We start from the raw sequence: 22752 nt of genomic DNA, 5'->3' as shown, positions 1-22752 counted from the left end.
AAGTTTTTCTGATATTTTGTTTTCTGTGGTCTCTTTATTGTTCATGTACTTTGTGTTTGGAATCAGATGCTGATTGGTGTCTCCTCTTTTCATTTCTCTAGGAAAATTGCCCTGTATATGGTAGAACATCATCTATTTTTCATTATCATTGAAGTCAAAGACTATCAGCTACCATAGCTACTTATGAGTAGGTAATCAAAATAATCACTGGTTGATAACAATTCTTCAAGAAAAAGAAACTTGACTTAACTGATTTTTAGTAATTGTTGTAATAATAGAAAGACTTCATTTTTTCCAATGGTTTTTCAAGGACACTTCAGTTGTTGCTGCTTGAATATGTAGGAAATACCTCTGCATCCAACAAGAACGACATTTTGTCTAACTAGAAAATAGATTATTTTCCAAATCCACAAACAAATCATTGCTAGATCATACTTAAGACCTGTCTTGCACAGTTGCAGATATTGGACTACTGAAGTAAGACTTATTTTGACACCAATAATGGTCAGTTGTTGATGTTAGACCCCATTGCTCAGGGCTACATCCAGTCTGTGCTAGCTCACAAAAGGACACACAGACAGAAACAGTTCCCTGATCCCAGACTGGAGACCCCTAACCCTGCAGGAGGCTGGACTAGAGACCACCTGAGATCCCCCTAACCTGAACAATCCTATCCTGACACAGTATTGTGACAGAACTCCTACTATTGAGATCCACAAGCATTTCTGTTTCAAGGTTTGTAATCAATTACTTCCACAGACAAAATATCCTCAGCCGGTACCTGATCAGTTACAAGCAGCTCTTGTTGGAGATGAAATTTTGCTAGGACTGAGCTAGACTTTGATGCTACCAGATGCTGAGAGTTTGAAGTATGATTCAGCAAGGACCTTAAAAATAAAAAAAAAAACTTTTAAATTGCTTCTAAAACCCACAGATGCATGATTCAAGTTCCTCAGAAGTTGCCTCATTTCATTTTAAAAGATGGAAAAATAACTAAAATTTGTCATAAATAACAAAAAGAAACAAAAAGCAAAAGCAGTACACATGGGGCTTACTGTGCCAAAAGCAAATTTTTATCATGTGCATCCTAAGGTAATAACCTGAACTTGTATTCTGCAGTTAATTTCATACATTTATTTCTTCCAATTCAGTATCACTTGCAGGATTGGGATCTAGTCCAATTGCTAAGAGCTATAACATAAACAGTAATGTAGGTGAAGTCATATAAAAATATTTGTTATCTTTTGGATAATCTCAAAAAACTGATGGGCAAGTCACTGTAAAAAGACCTGTCTGTAATTAAAACAGGTAATATTTCTCTGGCTCTGAAATATAAAATATGGTTTGTAGCACAATTTTAAACCTGTATTTTAATTTATTTCTCAGTTCCAACACAAAACAACAAAATTAAATTTAGCAGTTAGTCTTGATATGTTTGGAGACTTCTTGAACTATGATTATGTCTCACTATGCCTTGAAACAAGAAAAAGCATTTTAAAACAATATTATTATTAACTTCAATATTGATCTATGAAGTCATAAATTTTGTCATGTTATATCTACTCTTATATAATGAGATAAGCTTTGACTTACTCTACAGCAAGACTGATTGACTTCACAGAGCTGTTACCTGGTTCATGATGTACTTACTTTCATAGCTTCTGTTCCTAGGTTAAGGCTACAAAAGGTAAAAGCAACATTTAAAACAGATAAAGTTTATTTGAGCTAAAAAAATTTCCATCTTGATCAACATTCCTGGGAACCAGGACAACAGCAGTTATCATATCACACCAGAAAATATCATAAGTTTTAACAACGAATGGGAAAAGATATAATAACAAAACTGATTATTTGACACTTTCATTTCATCTTATGTAGAACCACTGTGGTGACCAAGTTACACCATAGTAAAACTTCATCTATTCCACAAAAATTGAATGTTAATTGAGTCACATTTTAAAACATGGTAGTACCCAACTTTAATATGGCTCCTTTGCACCTTAGCCTAGAGATTACATAGATGCAAGTTTTCTTCAAGCTATTCATTGCTAAAATTCAGACAAAATAGTATTAGGTTACATTTTCCACTTTCCCTGCACAATGTAGCATTTAGAATTAAGATTTAAGATCATTTTGAAAATACAGAGTACTTAATGCAAGAACAAAATTTTCTGGTATGATCGCATGTTTATGTTGCATAAGATAATACAATCCATCTGTTGGGAAAATCCTTGCTGAATATTATATCTGTTTTAGCAATAAACATGAACAGAAATCAGGATTATTTTTTTAAAATCCAAAACTGAGTAACAGTGAGTCTTATGAAGAAGTAAGTCTGGGAACCTGAGGCAAATTATACATGTTAATGGTGGAGTCACTGAGAACAGTTAACACAATGTAACCAAATGTTAACTGGAATATTTTGCAGTAACTTAGTGAAGAGATCTGTGTTTAATGAATATATGAACGCTTGGTTTTTAAATTTCTAACTTCAGATGGTGAAGATTAAGTGTTAAGGGTGTTACTGTAAATGTTTAACTGAGATGAACATCACTGATTTTCTAATTTTACCACATGGTTTATTTCAGAAGAAAACAAGCACCAGTTAACATAGTTCTCCTGCAAGTCAGTAAACAGTCACACACAAAAACTCAATATAATTTGCTTCTTTGTTTATGTGCAGGATATTTAGTTTGGTTTGCAAAGTATTAGAAGAATAATAAGAACCTCCTGACAGAATACCACAACTAAATTTCTAAAAAGCCACTCAGTTAATCTCAGTGTTGGATCTGGCTGTTTCAAATTATTGTAATGTATAATAACAGTCTTATTGACAATATAGATGCACAGAGCCAAAAAAAGCTAGAAATAGTGGCCAAAATGATGAACTAAGTGCCAGCCCAAATGACAACAAACATATGGCCATTAACTGAAGAATGGAGGGGTTTAGGAATGCAGCTGTCTGTGGTCTCCTAAAGTTCCAGAGGAATGAAACGCTGTAAGGATTGGCAAAGTGTGGATGAGAAGTACTACTGAAGATGGTAGGTCCTAAAATGGAGTCAACCAGCAGACCATGCTGGAATTCAGAGATTTCTGTGGTCAGAATATATTCATTCCATTGGCCTCATAATGTACATCAACAAATTAATATTGTATGGATGTCATTTCAAAGCCTACTGAAGATGAACAGCCATTACTGAAGCCATTAGAGCACAGATGGTTCAAACTATATGCAGATATTCATACTTGCATTTCTGCATTATAGCAGAGTTTTTTTTCTGTTGAACTGTAATGAATTGTCTCATAATCTATTCCATCTTCTTGCCATTAGCAGGCTTTGAATGTTCACAAATAGGAGCAAAGAACTCATTTTCCAGAGCTTTAATCACACAAAGAGGGAATGCCTAATTCTCTAAATGAAATGGTCTGTGATCACTGAAGCAGAGATTTAATATATCACGGCAAATTAGGTAGATTTTAATAAATTACTTATCTCTCTGAATACTTTACATATGCTTATGAAGAAACATAGCCTGTTTGCAAACAGTAGAAATCCACAGTCTATAAAATCCTTTGAAGAAAATGACAAATAAAAAAGTAAATTAAAAAATGAAATGTATTATATCCTCGTTCTCAAGAGACAATCCTTTTGCAGCATTGATTCACAGCTCCATTAAAAATATCAATTAAATCCTTCACTGAGATTGGTTAAAAGCTGTAAAATTAACTTTCCACACTAGACAGTAGTTATTCAGATACAACAATTTATTGTATGTGTTTGATGTAAGTTCTAAACGTGACAAAACCCAAATGAAAACAGTTGCCCATCCCTAAAGCCCAAAGTAGGTGAAGCAAAATCTGATACTCTATGGCTTCTTTTTGTGCTTTGACAGATGCTGGCTGCAAGTAAATCAAGCACTGTACAGAAAATGATCGTGCCTGCCCTCCCCCTACTTCAAATTATGGTAACCATAAACAGCTGATTATAATGTTAGTAGAAGGGTAAAAGTTATTTAAAAAAAGGTTGCAGTAATTTAATAAGTCCTGCAACTAGCCTAATTTTTTATATTTAATTGATAGGAACTGCATGCATCAAAGAAAACACATACTGAGATTTAATGTGCATAAAATGGATATTAGCATTTTAAAGAGGCAGATTAACACATTAATCCAAGTAATTTTCATATATTGCTTTTAATAAAATCTTCACAGTATAAAATTCTTAATGAGGCTAATCACAGGCATTCCATTTAGTGGGGTGATTAGGGATAACATAAAAGTATTTTTAATCAGTTTTCTAAGGCTTATGGTTTTTTTATTAAAAATTAAAATTTTGACTTGCATTTTTATTACTGTTTTATGTAGGAAAAAATCTTAAAAATGCAAATAAAGCACATCGTTCAATCATGTAGGTATTAATTATTTACAAGACGTTGTCCATTGTGGAGATATTCTTAGCCTTAGGGGGGGAATATAAAAACAAACAGACTGAAAAGTATACAAAACTTTACAACTACAAATCAAGCGTCCTTTTCATATAAATTATACATTAAATATACTGTAGGAATTACAAAGATCTCATCTTTGATGCACTATCAAGCATGTATTTACACTGGGAGAAGGATCTTCTGTAGGCAAACTTCCTTTCATGCCTCGTAGTCATCTTTCCATTCCCCTCTCAACTGAGGGCAGCGCATGGAGGGCTTCCACTGCTCCTTTGAGCTTTCCAATTACTGCACTATCATCTTGTGAATCAAAAACTAGAGAGAAGACATTACAAAACAGCATTAGCAATTTCATTTAAGGTTTCACTTTTGTTCTCATAATCATCCTAAGTATTTGGACAGATTAAAAGGCTCCTAGTATATGTTAAAAAAAAAAAAAAGGCGGGGGGGAGAGGTAAATAAATAATAAAGAAAAAAAGAAATCTTACTTTTCAGGTACTCAGCCTACTGGAAACTCAGGACTCTAAGAACTAGAATGTACATCAATGAAAGTATCAGTGCTGGAATTAACTCTGAAATTAATAAAATTATTTGTATAACAATTGCCTATATAAATTAATAATTTTTCACAATGTGTAAATAAAGGTGTTCCAAGTTACATTGAAAACATTTATGCATAGGCAGAAATAATTTTAAGTAAAAAAATATACCAATTAATGCATTTTCTATACTGTGTGTATGATGGATCCAAGTCAGCCTGGACAATTATTAGTACGTAAATAGCAAGTTGTTCTTTCCAGTTTGTGCAATGCAAAATTATTTAAATTCCAAGCTTCTGTGTATTGTAAAATAGTGAAGCATGAGCAAAGAAGATAATTTCCCTAGACTAAACTAAGTACCTTCATCTTTGTGTATGTGGGTTTTAAAGTAGTATTTAAAATTTCTATGTTACAGAAATTAGCTGACATGATTTAAAATTGCATTCCTTTACAATATCTAAGTAAGCCCAGAGGGCCAGAATCTCTGCTGCTGTGATTAAAACATGCTGCTAAGTCAAAAATGAGACTCTTTCCCAGTCCTGCACAAAAAGCAATGAAGCTGCTGAACATGACTATAGAAGGAATTTGAATAAAAACAAATAATCTTGACAGCATATCTTTTCAAAGCAAATTACACAGCTGACAAATAACAAGGTTATGTATTTACGTTTTTAATCAGGATAAATACTCTGGGACATGCAATGATGCTTCATGTTGCAACTTCTAGGCTGCTGGGACACACAGAAGTGGTTTAGAGAAGGGAAAATACGGGATAAACCTTCCATCACTTACCCTGCTGAAAGACCTACTATAGGACAGACTGGATGCTATTCTTAGAGAGCCAAAGCATTTTGTATATTCTGAACAAGTCATTCAGTGAGATGTCAACTTCAGAGCAGACTTCAGAGGACAGTATTGTTTTTACTGTAAGAACAGCTGTAATTAATAGGATAGCTATAATTAATGATATCAAAACATTATTTTATCAGTTTTCATACTGTCATCTCTGAGGCTTGTTAGATGTCTTGACATCCTGTTGCTTAGTCATGCACTTAGTTGCTTCAAATTTCATAGAGGCCACTTCCATACAACCAGCAGTGAAAGGAACAAGACATGAAAAAGACCCATGGTTGCAGTCCTCAAATAGAGTGAATGAAGCTCATGGTATCTGAGAATGATTACATCTCCATGTGGTCGTGACCTATGAATTTTTATGTGTCTAAGTTTATTTTTTTTCCCTCAAACCAATATCCATCTCAGAGAATGTGTACATATTACTCATGAATTCTATTTATCATGCCATTACATTTAATTGAAGTAGATGTCCAGATCTTGAGAACACATCATTTTCCAATAAATTTGTCCAAGAAAATACAGTAACATGCTCTTCTGCAATGATCTGATATATATTATTGCAAAATTCATTTCAATTGTCTGAAAGTCCTAAATTTTCAGATAATATGCAGTGTTATATGTTAAGAATACAACAGAAAAACGTAACTGCATAGCATCTGCAGAGAAGGGCAGAAGTGTAGATAAGAAAAAGAATAAAAGTATTTTTAGCTACTACTATCACTTTAATAGATACAAAGCACATAAAGTAAAAATTAGTTCAAATGTCTTATGATTAGGGGGAGAAATGCTCCTCAATACTGAAGTAGCTGTCATTACATAATAATGATTAGCTTTTGACAGAATAATAACTAGTAACAAAAACCAGTCCTTCCTGTCATAATAATTCTGTCAGATGATGATTAGAATTTTGAAGTTTTGTGAAAGGTGACTTTCAAGGGTAAATAATTATATCACTAATAAGTTTTGTCAAATAGGAATTATGACAATGGCCATTATAAAATATAGAACAAAAACAGTCTTCCAGTGAGAGACTACAAAATACCTTTTTGGAGGAGATGTGCTTTTGTACAACTACTTGGATAAAAATTATCAGTGCAGAAAAGCTTAAGTCTTCAGCCACATTAAGAAGTGAATCAAATCTGTGTATTACTTTCCTATGGTATGGAGATTTGATTCTTTGCATTTTCTTTATCGTGTTCCTGGAACTTGGAGTATTTATACTCTTCTCTGAGTATTTTAGCTACTGCATGGACACAAATTGTACATGATAATGGAAATGGTAAGAAAGCCTATTTCTGTCCCTCAATACTCAGCTGCCCACTGCTCAAGGTATGGTAATTACCCCTATGAGTAGAAGTAGCAAAGTAACACTGGCCTGGCATTCCAGTAGGGCTAACTGGAATTCCTGCTCTGCGAAGGGTACCTTGTGTGCTCTGTGTCCAGGCTTGGGGCTGGTTCATGTGCCCACAGAGGGACTGCTTTATCACAGAGATACTCTCAGTTTCTTCTCTGAGCTTCACCACAACAGGAAAGAGGATTGAAATGAAGAGGGAGGAGAAAAACGCACCATTGATAATCATGACCCTGCTACCACAGGCAACAGGAAACTCTAAGCAAGGAGAATACTTTCCTTCACTGTCTGTGAGAGGACTGAGTAATCTTCTTGAGTCTTCTTAAGAGCACTACAAACACGCTCTCCAACGGCCTAGGGAAGGGAAGATTCCACAGCTCCTACTCAACTCACCTTGCTTTGGTGAGTTGGTGCTTTCTCAGAGGGGTGCTCACGCTAAACTGAACCCTAACCAACCCCCCAGTATTTCACACTGTCTTGGATACACTTCCTTATGGAGGACACAAAAGCTGGAGCTACTCTGGGGGTTATACAGTAACTTTAAATAAGATACAAACATCAACAATACAGGATTACTGACATAAATTTTAATAAATAAATAGTCCTATTACAATGAAGTATGTTGTACAAAATAGAGAATTACAGGAAGGTGACATGTCCTAAGTTTTATAAACTAATTACTACGAGCTGGGGATACTGTTTGGTTTTGGTTTTTTTAAATATATTTTAAGGAATGACAGTAATAGTTTCTGCAGACTTTTGCAAACAAATGTAGAAGCCTTTAGTTAATATTAAAGAATTTCTTCTTGACACAGTGTCAAACAACTACTTTCACAGAAATGTAGACATTCAACAAATAATTTTAAAGCTACAAAAGTTTACAAGAAAGTGGTCTCTAAAACTCACCATCAATGTCTTGTTCAAGGGTATTTCTTTGCTTCTGGAATATCTTTTTCAAACAGATTCAACAAAATCAGTATCTTTACATTCAAGTTCCTGCTCATCTTCTGGGGTGTCACTGAGCACTGTAAATTTTAGGGTAAATATAAAAGAAAAATTCAAAAAGGATTAAAAATCAAATTAAGAAATGGAAAAAAGTCAAAATTATATTTTGTGTTTAATTTTTCTGGTACATAAACTAGAACTCTTTATCAATTAAATTCAACATTTTTCCATTACAAGAATAGTCAAAGACCCTCTCTTTTAAGTCTTCCCTTCTTCCTTAGTGTTATTTAGCTATACTAGAAGGAGAAAGTTGTAGCTACAGGTCCACAGGCTTACAGAAATATTTTGTTTTTGTTCTCCCTCCCACCACCCCATGGTACAATTCTTGTTTATATGGCTATACAAACAATGACACGAAATATATGTGTTTCCTCTGTGAACTTAAATTACACCCATTGCCTCCAAGTATGGCTTTCCTTTCAAACACATAATTTCAGTATTGTGTTGGAGCTGGCTTGAGTTAGTGGCTTGTGCTGGGGCCAAAATCACCGAGACTGACAAAATGACAGGAATTTAGAGCTAACATTCAGTATGTCTTGGCAACAATGTTCAAACTCTGAATGTTTGTGAGCTTCACAACCTAAAAACGTTACAACAGGCATAATTTTAAATGGGTAACATCAAATTATGTTATATCTAGGGACACAGGAAAGGATATCTTACACAAAATATGAATACATGAATAAAGCTATGGATAGCATTACTCTCCTATATTTCTCTCTGGGATCCCAGACTTTCTCTCTAGCTGATTTCCACATTGCTTTTCTGTAACACCAGTTAAAAGTACACACTTCCTTGCAGGAATTCCAAACCTTATAGGAAGAAATTTTAACATCCTGTTAAAAAGCATCATGTGAGAAGATAATTGCTAGGCAGTACAGGAAAGAATAGAGAAAGAATAAATGAAACTTGTTTGTCAAAAAAAGAGTGAAAAAACAGTAAGTGCTTTAAGCTTAAAACGTTCTACAATGAAAGCCTGAATGATTATTTATTTTTGTTTTTAGAATAGCACTTAAAGGCATTATCACCAGCAGGTAATTTATAGCAACTGGATGGAAACTCTTATGCAGGCAAATTTGATCCATTTTTTTTATTCCAGAGATCAGAGTTTTTAAGCAGCAAGTAGAAAACTTTGTGCATGAATTCAGCATATTAATGTGAAGCTCACACTGTACGCATGCTCTATTCTATAACATGGAGGCAGAGATTTTGTTACTTTGGGGAACAACGACTTCATATAGTCTGTTCCTTGGAATAACAATCATTTCCCACCACGAAATGATGCACCTGTCAGGATCAGCCTGGAAACCTCTTGCATAAAGCTGTTCACTCTTGTTATCACAGCAGGGTGACTGTTAGAAGAACGGATTCCTCCATTCTTCACATATGTCTCTCCTGACACTTGTCAGAAGAGCACACTCTCTCCTCCAGGTCTCAACACTTCAACTACAGTCTGGCATGAGGAATCAGGGAAGTTTCACTACATGACTGAAATTTCTACACTCTTAAAATGCTGAAAGGCAACAGTGGAAGAATAAAAAAATAACGGTGACACAGCTACAAAAAGCTAAATGGAAGGCCAGAAATGTGTCCTGTTAACTGATTTAGAGACCTGAACATGTAACTAAATATTGATGGTGTTCAGATGATGAAATAATAATTCTGTAGCCTGTTTTAGTGCAAAATTTTACAAATATTAGCAAGTATAGATTCCTAAAATTAATCAGGAATCTGAATCCCTATTATATAGAAAAAGAAACCCTAATGCTCATGTATGTTACATCATTCTATTTAACAGCATATTTTTCTTGATTTTTTTTGATACTGATTATTTTTGCATTTTCTGCAAGTAAAGCCATTCATTAATTCAAATGCAGAACCAAAATCAAAATTTCTAATAAACGTTAAAAATTTTTCTCTATCAATAAATGAAATTGCAAGAGAAAAATCAACTTCATTTTGAAATCTTATGTTCATGAACAGTGAATTCCACTCTAAACACATTTTAGACTGGATATTAACAAAAAATTAATCACTGAACAAGTTGTCAGGCCCTGGAACAAGCTGCTCAGGGAACTGGTGGAGTCACCATCCCTGGAGATATTTAAAAGTGCAGTGCTGGGTTAACAGTTGAAGTCAATGACCTGAAAGTTCTTCTTCAACCTAAATAGAACTCTAAAAAATACATATTTTCCATATAATTTCCATGTCAACAAACATTTATTTATTTGTTAGCATAAAGTAAAACAGTATAAAGCTGTGAAATTTTCAGGGCCAAACTGGTTCAGTTTCAACTACAGAATTAGCTTATAGTTGCAACTTTGGCTTAGCAATAATTTTATGTATTACAACAGTGTATCTTTTTCAAGAGCTGTTCATTTAAGTGATTCTTCTTTTAGAAGACAAAAATAGCATGTGATTTATCCATTTATTTATGTTCTAATATGGATCCAATCATTATGAGTATCATTTCCAACAACATTCATTGTGACAAGAAAAAAATAAATTAATACACTACTTAATACACATAATACACTGCCTATGCTGCTATAATTTGGCCTAGCACAAACACTAATAAAGTGTCAGGCTAAACCATCTGCAGGCAATTTTCAATGATATTTATATCCTTGATAATTTGGTTTCCTGAGCTTTAAAGCATTAGTTTAGTTCAGTTCCTGTTTCAGCTAAAAAAGCTCTGATACTAGTTTGTAAGGCTTGTGATAGAAAACATGTGTTGAAGATATAACTAGGCCAGGTTTAAAGTGCACAGAGTTGGAAACTTTCAGTGTATGGGCACAATCTCTCCATAAATTTTGTTTCTTGGTGGTCCTCTTGATAGGATCAAGTGGGGAACTGGACTACTGATGAACTTCCTGTCTTCCTATTTAGACAATGCAGAGCTGAAATTTCAACAGGAGCCAAGCCAGACACATCAGTGACTGCAGAAAACAAGCTACAAACATGGAGGACAGTACCTCTGTTCAGAGAAAAATCTCACTGCTGTAATCTTACCTTACTTTCACCTTAGGCTGGTAAAATCATTATTAAAAATATCCAAATATTTATAAGAGAAATATCAACACACTGGCTTAGTTATTTTCCTTTGCTAATTTATCTGTCAGGGGAAAAAAGCACTAAACCAGCACGAGGTAAGGCTGCAGTATTCCATGCCACATGAACCTACACTTGGAAGAAATAAGAGCAATTGTCCCATCAGAATGCAGTTATCATTCCTAGCTGAAACGGAAGTTTTTCTAATTAGTTATTTAGGTATTAACTCCTCAGTCACATCTCCTCAAAAGAGACAAACAACAAGGTGAACCACAAGCATTATTTACTAAGACCCACAACAGAGTTTTCCAGCACTAACATGTACCCGTCAGTGTGCAGATCTGGCTTTAGAACAGACCTGAGATCTCTTTCTGCACAATTATCTGCTTTAACCACATTTATCACTGCAAAGCAAATCAGAATTACTATTAGTATCAAATGTTTTTCACCTTTTAGAAGAGCATGAGGAAAAGAACAACGAAAAATAAATATTTCTTTCTTTTTTCCTAAGGAAAAGCAACAATGCCAGAATCAAATCTGAAAGGTCATGTGACCGAATGGTGTGTCACTGGCAGGTTTATGTGCACACTGTCAAAAAAGATACAAGTAGCATCTAAGCATGCCACACAGCTGTCACTTTCTGTTAATGGCAATAGCACTCATGATTTTAAAAGCCAGTGGTCTTTATTGCTTTGTATTTGAAGTGATTTACTGCATTTTCTTCCACTGAGGAAGCCAGTGATAATGATAATGTATGGCAGAGTGCTTGTCCTTTTTGACAGCCTCAGTAATTTAATCCTCCTTTCCTGCCACAATATTTCAATAAGAGAAACCTCTAGACCAATGGACTGGAGAAAATCCACAGCCTGGGGAGTGTGAGTGAGTGCTCTGAAAGCTTTTCATTGTTTTAATTTAAAATACAAACACAAGGATCAGCTTTTAATTTCTGTACTATTAATATGACCTAGAGAGAAAGTTAGCCTTGGTTTGGAAAACATACTAGAAGAATGAGAAGCAGAGTTTAAGAAATTGTTTAAGAAGTTTTTGGGTGTCTTCTATTAGACAAAGTAGCTACTTGCCTGCAAATGATATCAGTTTGCAAATAACAGCAAACTACTGTGAAAGATTATTAAAACTGAAAAGGTGTTAAAGGAAATTTAAAAACATTAAATAAAGAAATGGAACTGGAAAGGTTTTGCTAGGACAGAACTAGAATGAATACAGCCCCCTAAGAATCAAACAAAGCTCTTCAGAAGAGTTTTCATTTATTTCTCAGGGGAGAAGGTGGAGCTAGAAATTTGTCTGTCAGTAAACTCCAACATTTTTAATATTCACTTTCTTCTAGTTACTGTGCCACTGTTCTCACTACAATTCTTTTTTTACTCTCCACATCAGAGTAAGGTTTCCTTTTCCCCTGTGCAGACAGAAATCTTTAACATATCTCATACTGTCTTCTCTTACCCAAAATAAACTTACTTTATAAACAGAAAGTATCAACCCTGCTATGGAGCTGACAGCACTGCAATACAGCAACACGAGGAGATAAGAAGACCTAAATTCCTTGTAGAGGGATTTATTGAAGGACATATCTCTATTAGTCCTAGGAAGCCCATTTCCCAGAGGAAATTATTTTTTCTACTGATTTTTCAGTTTTCTCCAAAGCTGTTCCCCAGCCCTTACAGCAGTGGAACTGATGTTAGGAATGGGTTACTATCACAAAACAGCCACTCCAGTTGCTGAATCATTCAGTCAAAGGAATCTGTAATTTGCCACCTTTTTCTCTACTAACAGCAGACCACTGGCATTCTGTCTTTGAATCCTTGTTTTCCACTCCCAATTTTTTACTTTCTTGGGTTAAAAGAAGCTGTTGTCATCTGCTGTTCTTTTGGACATGTGGATGACTTTCCACATGTGCTACTCTCATGACCAAGTGCTCCTGAGGCCACCACAGGAAGTGATGGGGAGGCAGCAGGGAGACAGATGGACAGCCAGAGAACTTCAAAGGAAATGCCACATCAACAGATTCTTCCCCTTCCCATAAGCATCTCAAATGGAATTTCCTAAGTTTACTAATACTGTATCTATAACAATTTTAAATGCAAATTATTAACAAACCTAAAGAGTTCAAATTCATTTCTCTCAATGGAAAAATTCAGAATAGTTAAGTAAAACATTCGGCACAAGAACTTTATTCCAGTCTGGAGAAAATGATTAACCAGAGTGAAAATATATTTTTAGATCCTGATGAATAACATGCTTTCATAGCACCCCTTAGTACTGTCTGAACTTAGAAGCATTAACATTGCTGCAAGGCATGGAACATCTCATATTTCTATCCAATTAATTGCAAAAATAATTCAAAATTAACTTGTGACAGTTTGCCTCTAAAATTATAATTTTAAAGTTAGTCCTAAAGAAGTACTAAAAGATGAAGATTACAATGACCCTGGAACCTTGTTAGAAACCTGTGCAATTCAAAATATTGCTGTTCTGCTGTAGTTCAGTTTTTTTCACAGCTTACATTCTAAAAAACTGAACAACTACCTGATGAAGCAGTTCTTCATCAAATGAAGAAAAAAATGCTCCACAGTCTTGAGCTTATTTTAGAAAAGGAATAAACACACAGAATTATAACAATGTTTCCTGATGCAAAGGCTTAACATTTGAGGAATCCACTTTTAAAATAGGGATCTTCAGTAGTTTATTTTAAATAAAAAGTATATCCCATCATTCCCACACCTCTCTACTCCCACTTGGACTTCAAGTTGTTCAAATAGTCATATGTTCATCTAAGAGAGAAAAGGTTTTGAGGAAAGAAAGCTTCCCAATTAAATTTCATGTAAAACCTTTGCCAGATTTCATAACTCTTTCTTCTATTTCTGCTGTCTGCTCTCTAGAACCACTGTATCATTTGGCAAGTTTCATTGTTCTCTGAATGTATAGGCCTATAGTGTTTGGAAGCATTCTCAGATACTGTAGTAACTCTTTTCAGTGGTAACAAACACAACAGCTCCTCTCAGTCACTGTGATCATCAAGAGGTACAACACAATGTCATGGGCAATCAAGAGGTTTGCACTATAATCCTGCACTGTCTAAACTTCCCCATCCAAGTTTCTGTTCCAAGACTCAGGAATAAATAAAATGATCCTCTAATTATTCTTAGTGAAAAAGTCATAGCTGAAAAAACCCAATTAATGCCAAGTTACATGCTTGAACCACGTGTGAAAATGAAAACTCATGGGATCTCGTATGGCCAGATCACTGGAACTCTACTATACTGTTTTCAACAAGGTTCTGTTAATCTGCTGCATCTCACATGACAAACAATGACAGTGAACAATGTGCAAAAGGTATGGGAAAAACTTCAAATGCTTTTTAAGCAATGAATATCATGAAGCCTTCTGCAACAGTTAAGATGTTTTTAAAACAGTCAATCTGTTCCAGTTATAGATAATATAAAATGCTTTATTTATTGTAAGAATTAGTGATTTTTTTTAGATTACTTACAGCCTTACTCCAATTTTCTCCATGCAAAAATCTAAAAGACTATTAGTTTCCTTCTAAGCTCAAAGTAAATTTCTTTCTACGCATGCAAATCTCATTTTTATTAAATATTCAATTAACCTCAAATATTCAGCATACTCAAATCTAATTAGACATGAATAAGAGATGCAGCAAAGCTATAGTAAACACACATGCAGATTTCATTACTATTATCTTACTGGCTTCTCAACTGGTATTATCAAAAAGCAGGCTCATTAGGTTTTTCCCCCTATATGCAAAGCTAATCTTGAGTAGAAATTAGACATCCAATTATCTAAGCAAACCTCTACAAATAACAACCACAGCAGTATAAAGCTGCAGAATACAGTCCTGAAGCAATTAAGACCAAACCCCACCTTTTAATATTGATTTGCTGGGATATTTTGAAGTTCAAACAGTTTTATAATCCATAACCAAGCAGTAAATAGAAAAATTAAAGTTGCACAGCCAGGTTATGAGTAACAGAAATAATAAAATACAACACTACTACATTGGAAAGCCTTACGAATTACAGTCTTTCCAAAGCATGATGCTATTTTGAAATATCACAGCTTGAAATGTATTGAAGTTTCATAATTACCTTAAAATCCTGAAAAAAATTATTCTGTATTCATCATAATTTTCCTGCATTTTTAGTTAAACTTTGCAGAGCAAATACCTAAAATACAGCTATGCTTAGACCATAACTAGCATACCCAGGAATCAGAATATTGTGTAAGACTCTTATACCTTCTGAATGCTTGTTATATTCAAAGCAATGAGAATTCAAAAAGCAAGAGAAATAAAAAGTCTTAAGAAGCTTTCATTGGCTTATGGTATTATTTCAACAGGTTTTGAAAAAGATTTCATTTTTGTCTGTCTAACTAGAACATCTGGAGAAGTAACTACAGAAGCTAACAAGATGAAATTGTCCAGCTCATAAAAAGAGCTCTTATTTATGCAATGTCTTATTTAGCATATGATGCCAGAAATCCCATTTGTCTGAAGGGAAGGAAGCCTCAGTGAATTCAGGACTTCGCAGAATTAGTGTTTTTTTGATGGTTTCTTTTTCTGTCCCTAGGCCTTACAAAGATCAATGTCCTTCTTGGAGTCACAAAAGTTAACAACTGCATGGTGGATTGAGACCAACTATTTTCAGATGTTCATTTATTAGAGTCATTTATTATATAAGTATTATATATAATATAGAGTTCATTTATTATATAAGCTAGAAGTAAATACCAATTTATTAGTATTAAATACAGTTGAGTAATTTCCCTTATAAAATGTCTTATTAAAGGTACTCTGAGTATTCCTAAGTGAAGATCACGTCCATTACGTATTTTCTCTAAATATATTTCAGTTGTACATGGTCGGACAAAATGTTTTCCTTTTGCTATATCATGTATCAATAGAAAAATCAGTTTGTTGTGCTCTTCCAAAAAAGAAAATTTAGTTATGTAAAGCCTAATTTTAAAATGTATGCACTACAAGCATATTTAAATATATTGCAGTTTCAATTTCTTACACAAGCCTACTTTTGTATTGTAGTCTATACTTAATAATTGCATCCTTATCTCAGTTCTTAAAAACCATCTTCAGCATTTCCCAAAATAGTTGGAAGAATGACAAATAAAACCAGTACAGAGATAAATGAAAATATAATGTATAGGAAATAGGCTTTGTTGCAGGCATTTTCATAAGACAGAATTTTAGGGAAGGAACACACCTGCTCAGGCATAGGTCCCACTCACCAGTGCTGTACTTACAGTCACTCCTCTGACTACCTGACAGTGGAGTGTCCTCTGCAGGGAAATTGTTTCATCTGCATTCTACACTCAGCTGCTGTATTATTTCATCTGATGTAATTCATGACTTTATAAAACCAAGTGATGTAATTTTAATCCAGATTTTTCAACTTCCTATTTAAAAACAAAACACAAACAAAAAAAGTTATTTAGTGTTTCTCAAAGTGTTAACACAAGCCAAACATACATGTGAACCATTGGGTAATTTGTAGAATTAACACTGATGGATTGATTTGACACAGACACAGTAAGAATCTACCCTGTGGTTTGCAGTTAAGAATACTGTTGCAACAGACATCTGATACTTAAAAAATTTTTGCAATAGTCACAGTCTACTGAAGAAGATTAGGTTATGATTATCTTTAGGTACTAATGTCATCTGAACCATTAATTTCAGCTGCCATTATTTTTAGCTACACAGCAAAGTGATCCCGTAACTGTCAGAAACAGTTTCAGTAATAGTAGGCACCAAAATTTTCCAAATGGAAGAGAATTGTTAGTGCCTACTGCAGATTGTACCACATTCATTAAAAATCCACCAAGTCAAAAAGTTGTTAGGCATGTAAAGTACAACTGCATTTAAATGGAATTCAATGTCTTATACTGAACTGGACTAGTTAAATCAAACATACCTTTAAGAGTTAAAATTAATAATATCATACAACTAAACTCAACTGTTCCTCATCAGACTTTTATTATTCTCTTTTAAGTAAAATTGCATTTTTGTTTTCCATCTCACATTATTCAGCAAGGTCCATGGTTTTGTATACAGATACATTGTGATAAGGTTTCTGTATTTAAGTGTGAATATCAGACTCAACAGAAAGTCAAAAGTACTTCCCTAGGTAATTTGAAGAAAGAAAAGCCACTCTGGTTTCCAAAGCGGAGTATGTAGGTGAGCACTCAAAGACAACATTCTTCAAAGAGCAAACACAACATGTTGGAGTACAGAAACGTCAAAAAAAATTCTTTTTACTTCTTTCATTTCTTTCAAGTTCATACCTTTATTAAAAATATTTCCCCTATGTGGAAGTATTTTGACAATTTTTGATTTTAAACTTAAATCACTTGACGTATTAATCATATGCAGAAGATTAGCTTTCTAGATTCAGTGTTCGAACTGCAAGTCAATATTCTAATTTATTATGGAGATAGCTTACATTTCCCCAAGCAAATTATATGATTAATCAAACTGAAAAGCAGGTGTATCCTATTGTAAAAATATCCATCATATAGAACAATTTCCATTGCTGTCAAGTCCTTTCAATATTTGATGAAGTAATTTTACCCCCTCCTTTCAAAAGACATTTCCTTTTATTATGTATCCTAAGACACTTTAACTAAAAACCCAAATCTGAATATTTCAATAAGGTTGTTTTATTATTCAGTAGATTCATGGAAATTTTACTAGGATGACAGAAAAAATTCTACACCATTCTGTCTCCACTAATACAGGTACACGGCTTCAGCTGGCAATATTACTGGGATTAGCATAGAATGATGAAATATTTAAAAGGAATTTTTTTTTCTAAAATCTAATAAATCAAATGACTGCCAAATGTCATTAAAGTGATGGTCTCTGACTTGAATATGCTTTTCATATTCAAATTTGAAAAGAAAGAGATGAAAGCCTGGAAAGGTTACTCAGTTTCAACTAATAACCTCAAGCACTCTACATTCACATGCATAAAAAATGAAATTGGCTCTATTGTCTAATTTTACTTCAGAAACAACTCTTTTCTTCTTGCACTGAACAGATGTATTAGCATCTGCATTTAAAGGGATATGCTGAGTGGTTTTGTTTGCCCCAAAGTATTTAGCAGCTATGTCAGACTAGTTTGTACACAGACAGTAGCTTATGAATCAAGTCCAAATACAATATCCTGTATTATAAAGTGTTCCTTTTACATATCTTAAAATTTGTTTGACATATTTAACACTTGTAATTGCATACAGTAGGCAAAGAATATTACACTTTTTCAAGGCTAGTAGGGTAAATCCAGGCATTCTGCTTTCTAACTTAAACCAAAGCAAAAACTATTAGATAATTATAAGAAAAAATAACAAATGATCCTGGAGCTTAAGTGTCAAGACTATTTTGAGTCCCAGTTTAATTGATATTAAATGTAAATACAGCATGTACAAAGCAGAACATAAGCTGATTCCAAAAGATATTTATGAATAAAAAATACTGCTTAAGAACAGCATTAGCTATCATATTTCATCATTAATACAAAAGCACTCACATTATGTAGCCATGCTGAAAATATATGTAGCATACAATATATGATAGGATTTAATTTTTAAACAATCATTTATATTTCTATGATGCAGTGTGAAGTATGTTATTTAAATCTATTCCTAAGCTGATTTTTTTTTTAAGCCTTGTCTTATTTATTAGGTACTGTTCAAGAGGACAATAGATAGTTTGTCAACTACTGCCCACAAATAATTCTATTTAATAGGAATAAAATTAGTCTTTAAATCTAGTATTTCAAACAAAACATAATACAAAATTTCACCTAACACAGAATGGGCAGATATTAAAATAAAGAATCATAAATGCTTTCAAAAATGTCTCCGAGAAACTGGTTGAGAGCTTTCACTTCAGGTGAGGAAAAAACTAAAACATGGGTAAGGAACTTAGTCCATGTCCAAATGCTTTCTCTACCATTTAACACTGACTCTTTGTAATTAATGCTACCCAGAGATTTGGAAGAATCACTGAACTCCTTCAAAAAGCTTTAGGATTAGGGTAAGTACTAAATGCATTGACATACATTTGAAATTGAAATCTCAACCTTTCTCATGTTTCTGATTTCTGAGATTAAAAATCCCTTGGTTTAATTCTGTAATTAGTCTTGACTGCTGTCTTCAAGCACCTGTTTATTCCATATTTTGATTTCCTTTTTGGTCACAATAAAAGGCTAATACTTTGATATGAAAAATAGAATTTCAACTGTCCCAAATGCTCAACAGTATTCTGCAGAAGTAAGTATTTTAAAAAGTAAGTTTGTGATTTCTGCACAGAACAGCTGAGTTGAAAATAACTTGATTGTAGGATCAACATTCCTATTTTTTACATCCACAGTTTTAACTAATACGTTGCCTTCAAGAACTCTAAATAAAGGGAACTTCTAAACTGTAAGATCAACTGGAATCCTGTATCTACCAATGCTCAAAAATATGCATGCTTTACTCCTTAGCATTTTATATATTTATTTGGACAGTTCACTTCTATTTCAAGTGAAGAGCACATAAGATAAACTATGAGCTATTCTTCAATAATCACAAGTAATCATCCATTTGCTATCCATATTTCAATCACCATGAATATTGATTAACAAATATATTACTGAATGAGAAATAATCCTCTTTCTCTATCAAGTGCTGATTCCCGTGATCAATTTATTAACAATGTCAGAACAGAGCCACAAAGAATGCAATTACAGGAATGTCAATGTAATTCAAGTGTACAGAGACACTAACATTTCTCATTAAGTAATTACGATTAACAGGGCAACACAGAATCATATACACATAAAAATACATAATGCAAAAAAATTACTCCGGTCCTGTATGCAGTGACTTTTCATGTGAGGAATCCCATGCTCTATTTTCACCTTTCCCCCCAGACTGGTGTAGATGTGAGAACAGGAAGAGTGATACAGAAATGCTCCCTGTTCCTTCTCTACATGGATGGGACTTTAATGATGTGCATACACCGTAGACTCTCCCTAAGGCCTGGGGCAAAGAGATCTCTCCTTGTCTAACAGCTCCAATGGAGCTGGATCCCTACTAAAGGACTGAAAGGCACAAATCATCTTCCCCAGCATCACTGTTTGCCATGGGCCAGGAGAAGAACGAAAGAGTCTGAGATTAGCACGTGATGACCTCTTCAGCTCTGACTAGAATTAAGAAACACTGAACAAAAAGATCTATTTGTGATAATGAAGGGATCTGGTTGTTGCCATTTTATCTAGTGCAGAGTCCAAAGGCACCATTTTTCTGACCAGTGTAAATTCATCTTTAATATCATCAAAGGCATGAATTACTTGCTACAGCTTGAGCCAATTCCATGATTAGGTACTGGCTTTCTATGCAAATCTGCAATTTAGCAGCCATGCACTCTTTAACTTTCCCAAATGGAAATTTCTAATTCAGTATAGAGCACCAAACATTTTAGAAAATAGAAGATTCTTGAGGGAAGTGTTAACTTTCCCACCACAACCATGACAACTACACATCTGATCATGAAGTCACATTTGCACTTTGCTCACAATAGAAATTTTGATCAATTGCATTATGCTTGCTTTCTCTTCAGCTTGCCTTGCACCCTTTCTGAAGAAAAAACATATAATTGTTAAACGTTTCTCCTCTAGTGGAATTAATTTTGAAGATTTGGCTTTGTTCCTTGCCTGTGGCACTGCCTCAACTAACAGATTTTAAAGATAAATTGTTTCAAGGGATGATTAAATACAAAAATATAAATATATCTGGACCTGGGTGAGATACAAACTTGCAAAATTTTGAACGTTATCTTCTCCCCAAGAAGCTGGGAAAACCATAAGCAATATTGTTACTGTCCTGAACACCTACTACTGCAGACTGTCTCAAAGAGAACATTTCTTTTCGAAATGTTTAATCACTCATCTTTGATTGCTCCATCAGCAAAAATAAAAACCAAACACCAACTCTATCAAATCTCAAAGCCAGTTAGCTACACAAGTACCAAGCAATCACACAATTAAGACATTCAAAGGTTGCGTAAACTTAAAACAACCTTTCATTTCAAAGGGAGGCATAATTCTTAAGTTAAAAAAGCATGAAAAGCAGAAAATTCCTTGAGGAAAATAGATATCTGTACATTTTTGGTACATTGAAGTTACAGAAACAAGATTAAATAAGTAACAATATTACATAAAAATCTAGTCCAAGACAAGTAGAATAGCATTGCTGTCTTTGTCTATACAGCTATACATGTATTTTTTTATATGTAGCTCACAGACGTCTGTCTTGATTTAAGAAAACAATTAAATTTCAAAAATTTGTATTTGAAGTTAATCCATTTAGGAAAAAAAGTACCTCTTAGTATGGGAAGAAAGCAGAAGTATCTGTATAGCATCTTCATTTGTTAGGAGTGCATCTGTAGAGAAAAACTGTGTCTAATTGCACATTTTTAATGTGGCTGGTTTTCTTACTTAGAGTTTTAATACTTAGTATTTGATACTGTATCCTCCTCTTGTCATTACAAAATTGTGTGAGAACAATACAGACCTTCATAGATGAATAGAACTTAATTCTTATAATATGCATATTGTGAAAAAATGGTGCTTGGTGATATTTATCACAACTAATCAAACTCAAACTCAGTTTCAAATCCCATCCTTTGCTTTTTATACCTCCAGTTAGAAAAATATATTCTATTTGTAAAGTCACCATAACTTACTTCCATGTCCACAAGCTCTGATAAATAGACTCTCCACTAAGCACCTGAGGAGAATTTGAATTCATAACCTCAAAAAAAATTTACAGCTAGGTTGAGAATGACTCCGTCTGATTCTTTTCCTGTGGCCTTATACATTCAGCCTTAAATCTGGCCTTCTATTTAACTTCATATTCTGACTAATTAGTTTTGTTACCTAAAAAATAATGGGCAATTACTTAAGATTCTGTAGTTTTCAATCATTTTAAAAGCTGGTGTTTGGTGGTTTTTGGTATTATTTGTCCCTCTTCTTTCATTTCTTCTATCACAAAGAATGACTTGCAGTACATGCTTTCAATTACAACTTCAAAGTATATTTGACAAGGGCTAGATAGAAGTTCTAAATCCATCATTGCAGCATACTACCTACTCAAACTTCTGTCATCTCACACTTTATCAGTTGCAAAACACAGCTAAGGTATTTCCTGGATTCTTTAATCTTTCTTTTACTTAAGTTTCTGGATTATAGTGACCTGCACAGCAAACAACCACCTTAAAGATGGAGAATGGCAAATGGTTCTTTTTAATCTTAGACCAATCAGTAGTCTTTGTATGTACTGACTACAAAGTTTAACAAGTTACTTTTATCATAATCTGATAAGATGGTTCTGTTTCATAGATTTTATTTCTTGTTTTATTAAATATGCTGGTACAGCACTTTTACTTCCCTAATTTCTTACAGAAGAAAAA

The 22752-nt window shown here is 33.9% G+C and overlaps 1 long non-coding RNA gene across 15 annotated transcripts in view; it reads right to left on the bottom strand.

Annotated features, from left to right (window-relative positions):
• The window catches only part of LOC107209772, a 73479-nt gene that overhangs the window by 24691 nt on the left and 26036 nt on the right, over positions 1–22752 (bottom strand). For 7 of the 15 annotated variants that reach the window (XR_004499095.1, XR_004499102.1, XR_004499101.1 and 4 more), the window contains 4 exons: positions 16539–16691; positions 8097–8215; positions 4934–7544; positions 782–4760 (listed from right to left, as the gene is read on the bottom strand). This is a non-coding gene — a long non-coding RNA (uncharacterized LOC107209772). Of the gene's footprint in view, positions 1–781; positions 4761–4933; positions 7545–8096; positions 8216–16523; positions 16692–22752 lie in introns of all 15 variants that reach the window. The other 8 variants (XR_004499096.1, XR_004499099.1, XR_004499093.1 and 5 more) reach the window with 8 other exon arrangements.

Source organism: Parus major, chromosome 11, assembly GCF_001522545.3.
Source record: "Parus major isolate Abel chromosome 11, Parus_major1.1, whole genome shotgun sequence".
Taxonomy (NCBI): Eukaryota; Metazoa; Chordata; class Aves; order Passeriformes; family Paridae; genus Parus; species Parus major.
This window is presented reverse-complemented; position numbering and strand designations above follow the sequence as displayed.